The sequence below is a fragment of the Amblyraja radiata genome, chromosome 5 (assembly GCF_010909765.2).
Source record: "Amblyraja radiata isolate CabotCenter1 chromosome 5, sAmbRad1.1.pri, whole genome shotgun sequence".
Classification (NCBI taxonomy): Eukaryota; Metazoa; Chordata; class Chondrichthyes; order Rajiformes; family Rajidae; genus Amblyraja; species Amblyraja radiata.
This window is the reverse complement of record NC_045960.1, coordinates 56,787,257-56,802,032: the sequence shown is the minus strand read 5'-3', so window position 1 is coordinate 56,802,032 and position 14,776 is coordinate 56,787,257.

Sequence of the window (14,776 nt, the reverse complement as noted above, 5' to 3'; positions counted from 1 at the left end):
TTATTGTATCACAAACATTCCCCTAGTTCTACACATCCCACCATCACTTTTCTCCTACTGAATACTAATTTACACTCTCTTTCTCAGTTCTGTCAAAGATCACAGACCATAAACACTAAACGTTTCTCTTTCCACAGATGCTGCCTAACCTGCTGAGTTTTTTTCGGTAACTTCAAATCCCTCCCCCTTCTTCCCCCACTTTCCCCACCCCCATTTCTTCCCCTACCCCCACATTCTAATCCGCCCCCCCCCCCCCCCCCCCCCCCCCCCACCCCCATGTCTCTCCTGGACTCGCACCTATTTGTCCCCAACCCCTCCCCTTCCACCTACATTCCTTCCTCTAGCTTCACATTCGCAACACTTCACTCCTTTTAGTTCACACCTGTCTTTATGTCTCTGGTCCTTGTCCAACCATCTACCTTTCAACCCCCCATCCCTTACATGTATTAACCTATTACTTGCCAGGCTTTGTCCTACCCCTCTCATACAGCTTTCTATCACCCCCCCCCCCCCACCCCCATCCCACAATCAGTCAGAAGAAGTCCCGACCCAAAACCTCACCTATCTATATTCCCCAGAGATGCTGCCTGGCCCTTTCAGTTACTTCAGCACTTTGTTTCTTTTTTTTTATAAACCAGTGTCTGCAGTTCCTTGTTTCTACATACTGGGTTTTTCCAACACTTCATTTGTTTCAGATTTATAGCAATTGCAGTTTTTTAATGACATAATTTATGTTTTGCATCTATTAATTTCTATCCTGTCACTTTCATCCAAGAAGTGTTTGGTTTGCCAAGAACAAAGTGCTGCATCATTTTACCGATTACCGATTTTAGGCGATTTGCTAAAATAACGTGCGTGAATTGCACTTGTAATAAATGAGTTCTTGCATAAATTCCCAGTGGTGGCAACGCAGTTTTATGTTTTTTTATAATGATCATGAGCATATGATGAAGTAAATTCTGAGCTAAATAATAAAGGGTACATTTAGCACAGAATTTACTTAATCATGTGCTAATGATCATTATGAAAAGAAAGTACAAAAATGTGTTCCCACCACTGCGAATTTATGCTAGAACTAGAACTCATTGGTATTTTTCATCCCAATCATCATTTGTCTTTCATAAAGCCTTCACTTTTTAACGCCTATTATGGCCCGTTAATTTAATACACTCTCTTTTCACTTTATGCTTCCATTAATTCGGCAGTCACAATTCAGATAAAAAAACTACTGAAAGACTGACTGGTTTTCTGACTCTGGAAGACTAACTCTGGTCTGCACCTTATTTTATGGAGAGAGACAGGGTAGGGCTGCTTCTGCAGGAATTTGAGCATACAGTATGTCCGTACTTGTAGTGGCATCTGTAGGATTATCTGTCAGCTTTATGCATCCTTCACCAGCAGAAACTCTTTTTCATGCGCCGCCTCTTTTTCTTGAAGTACAATTCCTCATGGTTTAACGCAAAGTGCTGGATGAACTCAGCAGGTCAGTTAACATCTGTGGGGGAAATGGACAAGTGATGTTTTAGTTTGAGACCCTTCTTCATACTGATTGCAGTGGGGAGAGGAAAGCTGGAAAAGAGAGGTGGGGGCATGACGTAGCCTGGCAAATGATAGGTGGATACAGGTGGAGTGGGGGGTTGATTAGCAGATGGGTAAATACAATAGTAAAAGTAAAATGTAAAAAGGAGGCAAAATGTGCCAGACAAAGAAAGAAGAGAACTGCAATCTAAAGCCAGTCAGAGGTTTCTAGGTGGAAGGGGATAGGGGTAGAGGGGAATGAAGGACAATAAAAGGTAAACCAGGCACTCTGGGATGGGAGATCAGTGTATGAAAGAGGGGAAAGGAGCAGAGTGACTGGAAGGATGGGAGATAGTGGGAGAAATGGGTTTGCCTTGTGGTGAGGGATGGGAAGGTCCCATGGAAAGAGCGAGTGGGTAGGAGCTGCTTGGATGAGAAAAGAATCAAGGGATACAGGACTAATTATTTGTGTAGCTAGGTATCACGGTTGTTATGGCTGAGATCCATTTCTGCGCCATATCATTCTATGATTCCATGATTCCATGAGCACAGAGTGAGAATCTTTCAGAAAAGGATTTGCAACATGGAGGCGGATCCAAATCTCCAAAGATCTTCTCAAATATGAATGGACAGGGGTGAACATTAATGTCAGCTCAATAGAGTTTGGTCAATATGTTACAAAACAAACTGAAAGCAGGAATTTTAAAGATGGATGCTTTGATGATGATCCAGAAACCCCAATGTTGATCATGTCAGTAAAGTAGGAGCAAGAAACAATGAAGCTCCATCATCTATTGTGAGCTAAATTGGGGGTTTAGAGTGCAACATGGTATGAGAACAGAGGCATAAAGAAAGCAACCTTTAAGCAGCAATTAAAGTGGAGGCAGTTGTAATTGAGTTCATAATATTGAGGAATGCACCTAATATAATGTATAAATTTAATTTAAACGGATATTGTTAAAACTTAACATAGAATCCAATGTCTAATATGAAAAGTTTAGTACATACACTGTATCTGTGACATTAAGAAGTTGCCAGCACAGAGTAATTAATACAATGTCCAAGTTATGAAGACAATTTATTTATAGATAGAACAGGTTGTGGAAAAAAAATGTTTATGATGCCTTTGTGGGGAAGAAATCCAATGGAATATCCAGGATCTGGAAAGGAGAATTCAGGGATATGAAATACTGATTGCAGCAAAGAAATTAACTGTCAAAGAATTTACTTTGACAGTTAGGCACCTGTCAAAGTAAAGCCACTGTAAAGCCACTGTCGGTCGGAATGTCTGTTTTTATTCTATTGTAAATTTTAGGCCTACTTTCTGTTTTCAGACATGGTAATTTTAATTTGTTTTTAAAGCTCTATATATTTATCCTTTTTTATTAACTACACTGAATGGAAACTGATCGAGCAACGTTTTTTCGTTTCCTCTGTGTATGCGAGTACTCAGTGAAAATGATATTAAAGAAATACTGAATACTGAATACTGAAATCAGTGAACAAGAGGCCAGAGTGAATTCACCATTGGCTGCATTTATAACTGCACGCTTATGTGAATAGTTAACCAGTTGTAGGACTTCAAATTTTTGAATAGCTTAATTGTACAAGTTCATTTTCTTTTTAAATGGGATACAGATTAGTTTGAGGGAAGCTCAAGAAACATTACTGTATGGTATGACTATTGTAGCAGAGACTGCTGTTTAATTGAGAACCATTACTTCAATACATGTCCTCTTTATTGTTCCACTTTTATCTGATTGCCTATGCTTGCAACAACCAAAACTTTTTCCTGGAACTTCTCCATATTGATTTATTTAAGAGTCTGGACAGATGTGGGCCTTTACCCAGTTCTCACTATTGTCCACCACAATCACTCTCACACAAGGTTATGCGTCTAGCCATGAGGCGCCTTCTCTTTTTAACGTCCTCTCTAAATTTCTCTTTAATGTCCTCTCTCTTTAATTAAATCTCTAAATTATCCATGTGCCCTTAGAATTCCCCGAGGTGAGTGACATTAGACGTGAAAATGCATGTGGCCCAACCTAGGCTGAGACCAATTACAAGCTGTGGGGGTTCATTAGTGATTGTAATTTATTTTACATTTGACTATTCCAGACCCATCTTCGCATAATAATACGTGATTAGATTTGATCCCAGTTTGAGTAGATGGCATTTAGTGTCATTAATATGATGTAAGTATAATTTGCTTGATGTCCCTATCAGGCAAATTCCTTTCTCAGTCATTAAATGTTTGGCCATTTCACCTTTCATTTTTTAATTACGCCTCTTAGAAGCACTTTGGTGAGAGAACCAATTGTTAAAATGAGCCTAGCGGATAAAGGTTGGAAACTTTCTGGGGACAATCGCATGTAAAGCTGGGAATCAGAGCACAGAAATCAGGACACAGATGTAACACTGTGCATTGTCACCATGTGAATGCCTAATAAGAAATCCTGTGCCCCTGCCTCAATGCTAAGTTTTGTTTGATTACAAATAGTTAATGCATTTATTCTTTTCCCAAACATTTCAGTAGTATTCATAATGAAACAAGGGGAATATTTTGGTTGCTTCCTCATTGGGAACATGTTTAACCAGTGAAGTTGGGCTGGTTGTAAAATGAATTTCATTGCAGGGTGTTAGGAAATGTATTCATTAAATTGTGCATATAACATGAATCTTTATAAGCAATAATATTTATATGAGAAAGGATATATCAATTGATATTTGTGGCTCATCTAAATTTTGTCTAAACGTAAATTACTTAGGTACATTTGTAAAAAAAAGAACAAATGAAAAAGGGATAAATTTAATGCCATGTAAAATGTCAACAGCTGTGAAGGAGGATAGATTTCAAACAGTACTGTGTATTTATGCAGCTGCTTTGACATCTGCCAAGGCCTTTCACTCATTGTCTATTCTAAACACTGGGTTAAACCTACCTCCAAAATGTCAGCACGGAAACTCAAGAGTGGAACAATGTCATAAACAGGTCAGGCTTATTGGACAACAGCGTGTGGCTGAAATATTTGACTTCTGCGGTAATCCCATCTGCTGAGAAGCTTGTGCAATACCTGCACAAACACTTCCCGGACATCCCAAAGTAATGAATGGTAGATCAACTTCTGCCCGCCACATCCCCTGCGAGGTGAACAACACTTGGTTGCTTGTCACAGCGTGATCATTGCAGCTGGGGTGAGGTGGTGTAAGTTACCATCACCGACTGCTGCCATGAAATCAGCCAAAGCCAAATTTGCTTTCACACTTTCAAACCCTGAACACTAAAACAGTGCATGGAATGCCTATTTATATTCTATTTTCACATTCATCCTTATTCTATAAAAGATCATACATATTTTTAAAATGGAAATCAACCATTGAACTACCTTAAAACCAATACTCTGACTGCTAACGGAAGCAATCATAATGGAAAAATACTTCAATGAGCTGATTTTATCAGGATTTTAAAAAGATTGCGCAAATATTATCCAAGTAATATATAAGTATATTCATCAATGTGGTATAGATGAAACTGAATGCTTGAATAAGAAATAAAAGTAATGATTTACCATAACAAAAGAGGGAAATCCATCTCTTGCAGTCTACAACTAAAATCACTGTCCATCTTGGGAAATAATTTCGGCCCAAAACGTTGCTCATTTCAGTTTTTTTGTGTGTACCTTAGGAAATCATTAGTATCACAACTAACATTAGAAATGATCTGTCACTAATACATTATATTACTTCAAATCTTTGCGTACTTCCTGTCTGCACAGTGAACTTATTCAATATTATAATTAAAATAGCAGATAAAAAAGAATAACTTCTCAAACAATTAGCATACAATGCATGCTAATGTTGCTTGGACAAACCATGGTGGACCACCCACTTGTCCCTATAGTAAGAGTAATGCAGGATATTACTAATGCATTAAGGTCTGGTATCTCCTCAAATTATAGAGGATTACAATTTAAAAATTTGCATTTTTATTCTTTTTCACATCAGGTTAAGGTTATCAAGGAACAGGAAAATGTAGAATAAAATGTTTTCATCATGTAGGCATAATTTCAATTGTTAGACTGTAAAAGAGTAAAAATATTTTCTTTGTGCCTCTTTCCAAACCTCCTGGTTGCCTCATTTCACCTCAATAATATGAAACTTCCTATCTCTTTAATTTATCAATTGTCGACTAAATTAATTACATCCACCAAAAAATGTTTGAGCTTGAAATGATTGTTTCATTTTAATATTTTTTAATATATTTAAAGCATTTTCTAAGACCAGCTATTAATTGTACCCACTACCGTGCCAAATCCTTGTGCTTAAATTCATAGAAATTCACAATGTTAAGTGTTGACAGTGGTCCTCGTGTCATTTTTGGAGGTCAACTTATGGAATCAAGTCCAGGAACATTGGTCATTTGAGATCATGCTTCCTCTACTGGTTAGCAGGCAACTAAAGCTTTTCACTGTATCCCGCTACTTGTCACAATAAACTAAACTCAACTCTACAAAACTAGATTTCAGTCACACTTGTATCCAGGATGAAAGGATGGATGGATGATTTTCAGGCTATGAAATTGGGAGAAACTGGGATCCTGACCTCTGCAGGCAAAACTGTCTGGATACCTGCAGATGTATTCAAGGCTGCAGGAGGTCACATATCTCAGTGAGGGAAAGTAATGCAGGCTGAGCAGTGACCCTTTAAATAGCACAGTTTCAGGTAAAAGTGGAGGAATAAAACATGATAGTTCGGTGACTAAGTAAAGTCTATAATTTTTTAGACTAGTGTTCAAAATCTCATTTGCAGACACATTTTCCATGTTGCAATACCATTTGGGGAAGTTTAGTGCTGAAAGAAAGGTTGTTGGTCAAATGAACATTGAATACTCAGGAAATGAAATTCCCAAAGGAAGCTAAGTCACCTAGAAATGGGTACAAAATGTATCATACTCCATATTAAGATGATTGTCAACTGCACAGCATCATTCTCGTTGGGAGCTGTGTGAAGAAATGTCCAAGCCACCACTTCTAGATATTGAGTTGCTTTTGAGAAACCAACACTTAAGAAGCAATTAGACAGGTACATGGATAGGACCGGTTTGGATGGATATGGACCAAATGCTGGCAGGGGGACTAGTAGCTGTGACATGGTGGCCATTGTGTGTAAGTTGGGCCAATGGGCCTGTTTCCACTCTGTATCACTCTATGATTCTAGGTCAGGAGATAAATTATTCAGCAGATTATGTGAACTTTGTCTTACTCAAGAGACTATGTCAAAGTTTTCTAGCAACCTTTCTAGCAAGGTTTCCGTGCGATTCCCGGAGGTTCCCGGAGGTTTTTGTCAGTCTCCCTACCTGCTTCCACTACCTGCAACTTCCGGCAACCACCTGCAACCTTCGGGAACCGCACGGAAACCTTGGGTGGGGCGCAAAGTCTCCAGAGGTTTCCGTTCAGGTTTCCTAAGTGGGACAGGGGCATAAGTTACAATGATGATATTTTCATCTGCATTGTCTCCATTAATTCTTCTACTTTGTTCACATCATATTGTCTTCATAGTGCTGTGGGATTATTTATATTCTTTTAAGCAGCGAAATATGGAATAGGAAAAATAAACTTCTTAAAAGGGCGTACCTTTTAAAATCTGAGGAATGTTCTAGTGGGATGGCTTCCTACTCAGCACTGCAGGATTTCATACCTGAATCCAAGATTTTTTGCAAAGTAAACAGAAAATCCTAAATCAGTACAAAAAGATTCCAAATAAAGGATATTTTTGGAAAAAAGAAAGGAATTTGCAAAGTATAAGCTTTCTAACAGGAACATAGCTGGTGCAGAAACACTGCAAGGTTGCCAAGTAGTAAAATGAGATTAAAAAGATTTACTTACTTCAAGGTGGTAAAGATCAAATGATCCATATCATGGGTATGTAAATGGAAACAGTAACTTATGGGAATTGTGCTCATGTGCTTTCAGTTTTACTGGTAGGAATGGCCATATTTCCCCTCCTGCTGATCATTATTTATATCCACATTTATTTTCAGAAGACGTTGAGACATGTGTCCCAGTTTTCAAAGTAAATTGCAGTCCAGAAATCACCCATGCTGAGATGAAAAATGACATTGTAGCATGCTCTACAAGTATAACTATTTTGTTACACGCCTCAGGCAATTTTGATCAGCTTTTCTGTGTTGTTATCTCCTCCTTACACAAGGATATAACAATAAAATTTCTGTATAAACTTTGTAGTCCAATGTACATAATTTTGGAAGTGGCTTACAAGTAAATACTTCTAAAAAGAAAAGATTTTTCATTACCGCAAAGTGCACTTAAAAGCATTTTGTACATTAGTTGCATAGCAAACTTTGTTTATTCTGTTTGCCTCCAAAGATTAAAAAGCCCACAGATTTCAGAGCGACGGGAGGTTTTGTGGTTTGTAGTTATGTTTGCTTTGCAAATGTTTACACTGCTGCAGCAAATTACAAGTTTCGGTAAAGCAATAGCAAACAATGGTGAGACAGTTTCTACTTCAAAAATATTGTGTCATAAAATCGATAAAGGTATGGGAAATGTAAGATTGCCATCATCTATTCTCAAAATTCAAGAGTTAATAGACAATATACAATAAACAATAGGTGCAGGAGTAGGCCATTTGGCCCTTCGAGCCAGCACCGCCATTTAATGTGATCATGGCTGATCATCCCCAATCCCCGATCTGAGGGGGGCGCTGCTCTGGCAGCAGCCATGTCATGCAGCTCGTCAGTTTTTCAACTTTTTAATTTTTTTTTAGTATGTTCTAAAGTCTGTATTTAATGTTTCTTTGTGTGGGGGGTGGTGTGGGGGGGTAAGGGGGAACCGCTTCGGTCGCCTCCTCCACGGAGAGGCGAGTTTTTCCAGGTCGCCTCCCCCGTGGCCTAACATCAAGGATCGACGCGGCCTTTCCCGGAGACGCGCCCGGGGCTTCAGCGGCGGGCGCAGCGTGGACTCTCGGCGTGGAGCGGGTGAGCCCTCGCTGGAGAGGAGCGCTCCGTTTCGCTGACCCGGGGCAGCCGGCAGCCTGAAGTCGCAGCCTGAAGAGCTCCAGCTGATGCGGCGTCTACAGCCCGGGATCTCACGTTGGGGACCCGGGGGAAGAAGAAGCCATCACTGCCGGCCCGCGGCCGACTTCTACCGCGGGTCCGGCATGGACTTACCATCACCCCTGGAGGGGAGCTTCGACCGCCGGCCCTGCAGTCTATGGTGCTTCTGGCTGCGGCAGGGACTTAAATCTTGACCGCCGGTCTGCGGCCTACAACAACTTAAAGCCGTGGTCTCCGGTGAGGAAGAGCCGATCCTGGACTGACTCTGGACTCTGGTCCTGACCACGGGGGGGGGGAAATGGAGGAGGACTGGCCAAATTTTGTGCCTTCCACCACAGTAATGAATGCTGTGGTGGATGTTTGTGTTACAGTTTTATTGTGGTTGTGTGTTCTTTATTATTGTATCGCTGCAGACAACCCAAATTTCCACCAGCCTGGCTGTGTGGCAATAAATAAATTATATCTAATCTAATCTAATACCCCGTTCCTGCCTTCTCCCCATATCCCCTGACTCCACTATTTTTAAGAGTTGTGCTGAGGAGATGGGTTCATTAGTAAATTTGCAGATGATGCCAAGAATGCTGGGGTCATAGACTATGAGGAAGGCAAAATCTGTCAAAGTATACAGCGTGATATAGATACGCTTCAGAAATGGGCGGAGAACCGGCAGATGGAGTTTAATCCGAACAAGTATGAGATGATGCACTTTGGGAGGTCATATTTATGGGGAAAATATACAATTAATGGCATGACCCTTAAGAGCATTGATGTACAGTGGGATCTTGGGACCCAAGCCTATAACAAGTGGATAGAGTGCTAAAGAGACATGTGGTATGCTTGCCTCGATGAGTCAGGGCATTGCAGATGTCAGGAAGTCATAATACAGCTCTATAGTACTTTGGTTCGGCTGCATTTGGAGTATTGAGTGCAGATCTGGTCCCTACATTATTGGATATAGACGAGGAGGCTTCGTAAAAGGCTTGTGGGATCAGGGATGACGTGGGTCAACAATGACCACACTGACACTCGCTGAACTCATGTGATATGGTTTATTTATGGTGAATGGAAGGAGTCAGTTAGTTTATGTAATTACCACGTGTACCAAGGTACAGTGAGAATTTTTTTTGCTGCTCGTTGTCCAATCAGCGGAGAGACTATACACAATTGCGATCAAGCCTTCCACAGTATACAGATACAGGATATCGGGAATAACATTGAGTGCAAGGAAATGTCCAGTAATGTCTGACTGAAGATAGTCCAAGGGTTTCAATGAGGTAGATGGTATCACAGGATCACTCTCTAGTTGGTGATAGGGTGGTTCAGTTGCCTGATAACAGCTGTGAAGAAACTGGACTGTTAAGAAGGTCCCCGGGTCTGAGTGGGGATGTAGTCCTTTATCACCAGTGTGCATGTGAGGCAATGCTGGTGATCTCAGCATTGTTCCAGCAACTCAGTCTTGACCTCGAAGAGGAGGCACTGGTGAACTTGGGCTTGTCCCGGTGGCTCAGCCTTGGCCTTGATAGAGGCGCTGGCTCTCTTGGGCTTATCTCAGTAACTGAGTCATGGTCTCAAAGGAGGAGGCACGGCAATTTCCCCTTGTCCTGGCAGCTCAGTCTTGGACTTGAAGAGGAGGCGCTGGCAGTCTCGAGTTTGTCCCAGTGGCTCCGTCATTGTCTCAGCCTCTGAAGAGGAGACGCAGGCAGCCTCAGGCTGTAAGGCAGCAACTCTATCACTGAGCCACTGTGTCACTCTAATGTTCTCCAGAAGGGCTGGCTTACTTGCTGAGTACTCCAGGACTTTGTATCTTCTAGCCTTCCTGACTGTTTATTCACCACCTAGTACTGATCAGCATTAGGCTTTGTGAAGATGAACCAATAATCTTCAAAGTCAGCCCACATCCTACACATGGCTTTTGCATACATTTGCATGGAGTGAAGGAATAAGAAAGGTGCCAGAATACTTTCCCACCTTTCATCGTTTTCGTTCCCCACTGTTCTTTGGAGCGACATGATTTATAACAACTCCCTCTCTCACATCCCGAGCTGTCTTCATTTAATCCTATGATTTGCAGTTATTCCATGTGTGATCCACTCAGCAGCTCATCAAATTGGCCTGATTCATGTAATAGGATAATGGTTTGGTTATCACAAGTTGGTATCAGGCAGTCAGTGCCGGCAATCCGTGTGTCACAGTTTGTTGGCAATATGGATTGATAACAATGCAATGAGGTAAAAAGGGCATTGAGATCTTACTGAATGATGAAACCTTTAATCAACTCTTGTAGCAAGTGAAAATGAAGTGTTTCAATTATTTACTCAGGTTCTGAAAATGATAGCATAAACTTCTGACAACTGAAGTAAATTATTTTTTATTGAAACCATCAAATGATATGCCAAAGGAACATGAAAACTGTACATGATTAAAATAACATCCTATCTGGGATTCTGTTTTTTTTATCGTTCAATTTTATCAATGCACATATGCAATACCTATATGTTTATGTTCTTCCTGTCCACATATCATTTCTTTGCTTGCCATCTACTAGTCTGTGCCTTCTCAAACATGCAGGCAGACTGGCTATCTCAGATTATCTTTGATCGGACTTTACTGGACTTTATCTTGTACTAAACGCTATTCCCTTTATCATGTATCTGTACACTGTGGATGGCTCGATTGTAATCATGTCTTTTCTTTCCAGTGACTGGTTAGCACACAACAAAATCTTTTCACTGTACCTCGATAAATATGACAATAAACTAAACTCATCTCATACCCAGGAAAGCACTTCACAATCTGTGCTCTTTGTTTCCTTTCAGTTCTATGATTTAGATGCATCCTTATTGCTTTTTGCCTCTGTAAGAGAGACTTTTTTTTTTCTCCTCCAAATGAACTTACAACCTACTGTGCTTTATTTTGCAAAATCAGAAAATTGCTTTCAAACTGGAAAGTCTTTGTAAAATAAAAGATCTCATTTGTAGTGTCTTCAGGCCCAAGATTTCTGCAGTGAATTTAGTTTGATTTACCCAGGCATGTACAGAAACCTCTTGATATTCACGAGAGGGTTGACAAAACTAATGGTGGGCCTTCACAAAGTTTCCATCAATTTGCAATGATTTGCAACCCATGGAATACCTCTTAATCATTAGTAGTGGCATACATTATAAACTTAGCATTATTTGTGCTGCAATTTCTGGGCCAACATTTTGTCAACAGTTTACTTTAAAAACTTTTATTTTTAAACTTCTGTACTGGGGTATAAAAAATATACATTACTTTTAAGTTTTAAAACATTGTATTTCCTTCCAGAATAACAGTTCTCTGTCCAATGAATTACTGGACATACCTGTTACTCAAAATCTGTTTCCCAATCCATAGCCACTGGAACGTTGCCAGCTGGAGTGTAAATGAGTACATTTCTGTTTAATGTAGCATTCAAGAAAGCACATCAATGAGTCTCTAGTGTGGATGCCAGGTTTCATAAACCCTATTTTGGTTTAATTCAAACCTTCTATTGAAATAAATATTTAAATAGTTTGCATATCTATAAATCAGATGCCTGCTGTGATGCTTACTTTTATAAATTCACATGGGGTAGAAATTAGATCGCATTGCATCTATAAGCACATGATGGCAAAAGACATTCATTTGTTTTAGGGACGAAAGTGAATGGCATTTTCTTTGGTTGTAACAGGAGTGGCATTCTATATGAGGAGACACGATAGACTTCCCACCTAATAATGGGATAACATCGTTTTAGTTTTGTGCGGTGAAGATATGAAGGGAGCAGCAAACTATAACAAAGCACGGTGGGCGGTCACGGTGGCGCAGGGATAGAGTTGCTGCCTTACAGCGAATGCAGCGCCGGAGACCCAGGTTTGATCCCGACTACGGGTGCTGTCTGTACGGAGTTGGTACGTTCTCCCCGTGACCGGTGTGGGTTTTCACACACATGTACAGGTTTTCTGTTTCCTCACACGTCCAGGTTTTTAGGTTAATTGGCTTGGTAAATGTAAAAAAATATTGTCCCTAGTGGGTGTCGGATAGTGTTAATGTGCGGGGATCGCTGGTCGGCGTGGACCTGATGGACTGAAGAGGCTGCTTCCGCACTGTATCTCTAAACTAAACTAAACTAAAAAACACCAGAATGTTCAGTTTTCAAGCCAGCTCTTTTATCAAGAACGTCTTGCAGACTTCTTGGTTAGAATGGGTGTTGAGGGTTATGGGGAGAAGGAATTAATATGTGATTAGGAGGCAGAGAATAGCCATGATTGAATGGCGGAGTAGACATGATGGGATGAATGGCCTAATTCTACTCCTATAACTTATGACCTTATGAACTTCAACGTGCAGGTCAACTCATTCCTAACCTCTGGGCCTATGCTTTGCATAGTGATAGTTTTGCAAAGGGACAAGACGGAAGTCAGATGCCAGTGCATCCAGTCCCTTAAACTCCTTCTATCCTTGGCTGATTCATGTAGTGAAATTCCACACAGGTAAATGGCAACGCCAACCTTGATTGAATGACACAAGCATTTTCTTCATTTTAGTCTTATGCTTTAATTTGTAACATTTCAAAGTGTACGAGTAACCGTATTTAGTTTTATTTGTTTAAAGGCATTTATAGAGTATTTAAATATTTCTGATCAAAAATGTTTAAAATATATAGAAAGGTTTTTGACAGCCACAGCAGTAGTTGCAGGTTTCATGTGTTTTGCATGCTATGACAAGATACACAGTGAAGTTGGACAGTATTGCTGGCAACAACGCATCCTTCCATGATGAATTCACTTTGCTAATTTTGAACAGAAGGTCAGTGCCAACAACGCCACTGATCCGACAGCCTTGAGTGCATTTGTACCCATGATCACTGTCGTGAATGTCAAATCACCTATGCCAAGTGTGAACCCATGAGCTGAGTGGGGTTTCTCCGGATGATCCGGTTTACTCCCAAACTCCAAAGACGTACAGGTTTGTAGGCTAACTGGCTTGGTAAAATTGTAAATTGTCCCTAGTGTGTAGGATAGTGCTAGTGTGTGGGGATTGTTGGTTGGCGGGGACTCGGTGGACCGAAGGGCCTGTTTCTGCGCTGTATTTCTCAACTAAACTAAAAAATAAACTTACACGGACATCTTTAAGCTCTGGCTTTTCCAATATGAGGTTCCCACCTGCTTTAAGAGGACCACTATCAACCGGGTGCCAAAGAAAAGCAAGATAGCATGTCTTAATGACCATCATCCAGAGGCACTGATATCCACCATCATGAAGTGCTTTGAGAGACTGGTAATGAAGCACATTAGCTCCAGCCTCACAGATAGCTTTGAACCATTGCAATTTGCCAACCATCGCAACAGGTTCAACACAGCAGATTGCCTCTCCTTGGCTCTTTACTAACCAGAAACATCTGGATAACAAGGACTCCTATGCATGACACCTATTTACTTCCTAGCTCTGCATTCAATGCTATAATCTCAGCCAAATTAATCTCAAAACTCCTGATCTGAGGAATCAGCACTTCCCTCTGCAACTGGATCCTTAACTTCCTGACCCATAGTCCACAATCAGTGGATGCACTGTAGCAAGTATTCTACCAGGATGCATCACAATTAGCTACAGGTCTGCCTGAGACTGCAACAAATTGCTAAGAGTGCATCACTCAAACTAGCCTCCCCCTCCCATCGTCCCCATCTACACTTCACTTGGCCTTGGAAAAGCAGTCAACATAATCAAGGGCCACTTAAATGCCTGTCATTCTCTTTTCTCCCCTCTCCCAGAAGATACAAAAGCTTGAAATCACATCTAACCAGATACAAACACAGCTTCTTCCCCGCTATAGTCAGACTACTGAATGGATCTCTCATAAACTAAGTTGTAGTCCCGATCTCCTAACCTACCTCACTGTGACTCTTGCTTCTTTTTAATCTGCACTGACTCTGTACCTGTAGCACTGTGCTAGCACTATAGAAAATAGGTGCAGGAGTAGGCCATTCAACCCTTCGAGCCTGCACCGCCATTCAATATGATCATGGCTGAGCATCCAACTCAGTATCCTGTACCTGCCTTCTCTCCATACCCCCTGATCTCTTTAGCTACAAGGGCCACATCTAACTCCCTCTTAAGTATAGCCAATGAACTGGCCTCAACTACCTTCTGTGGCAGAGAATTCCAGAGATTCACCACTCTCTG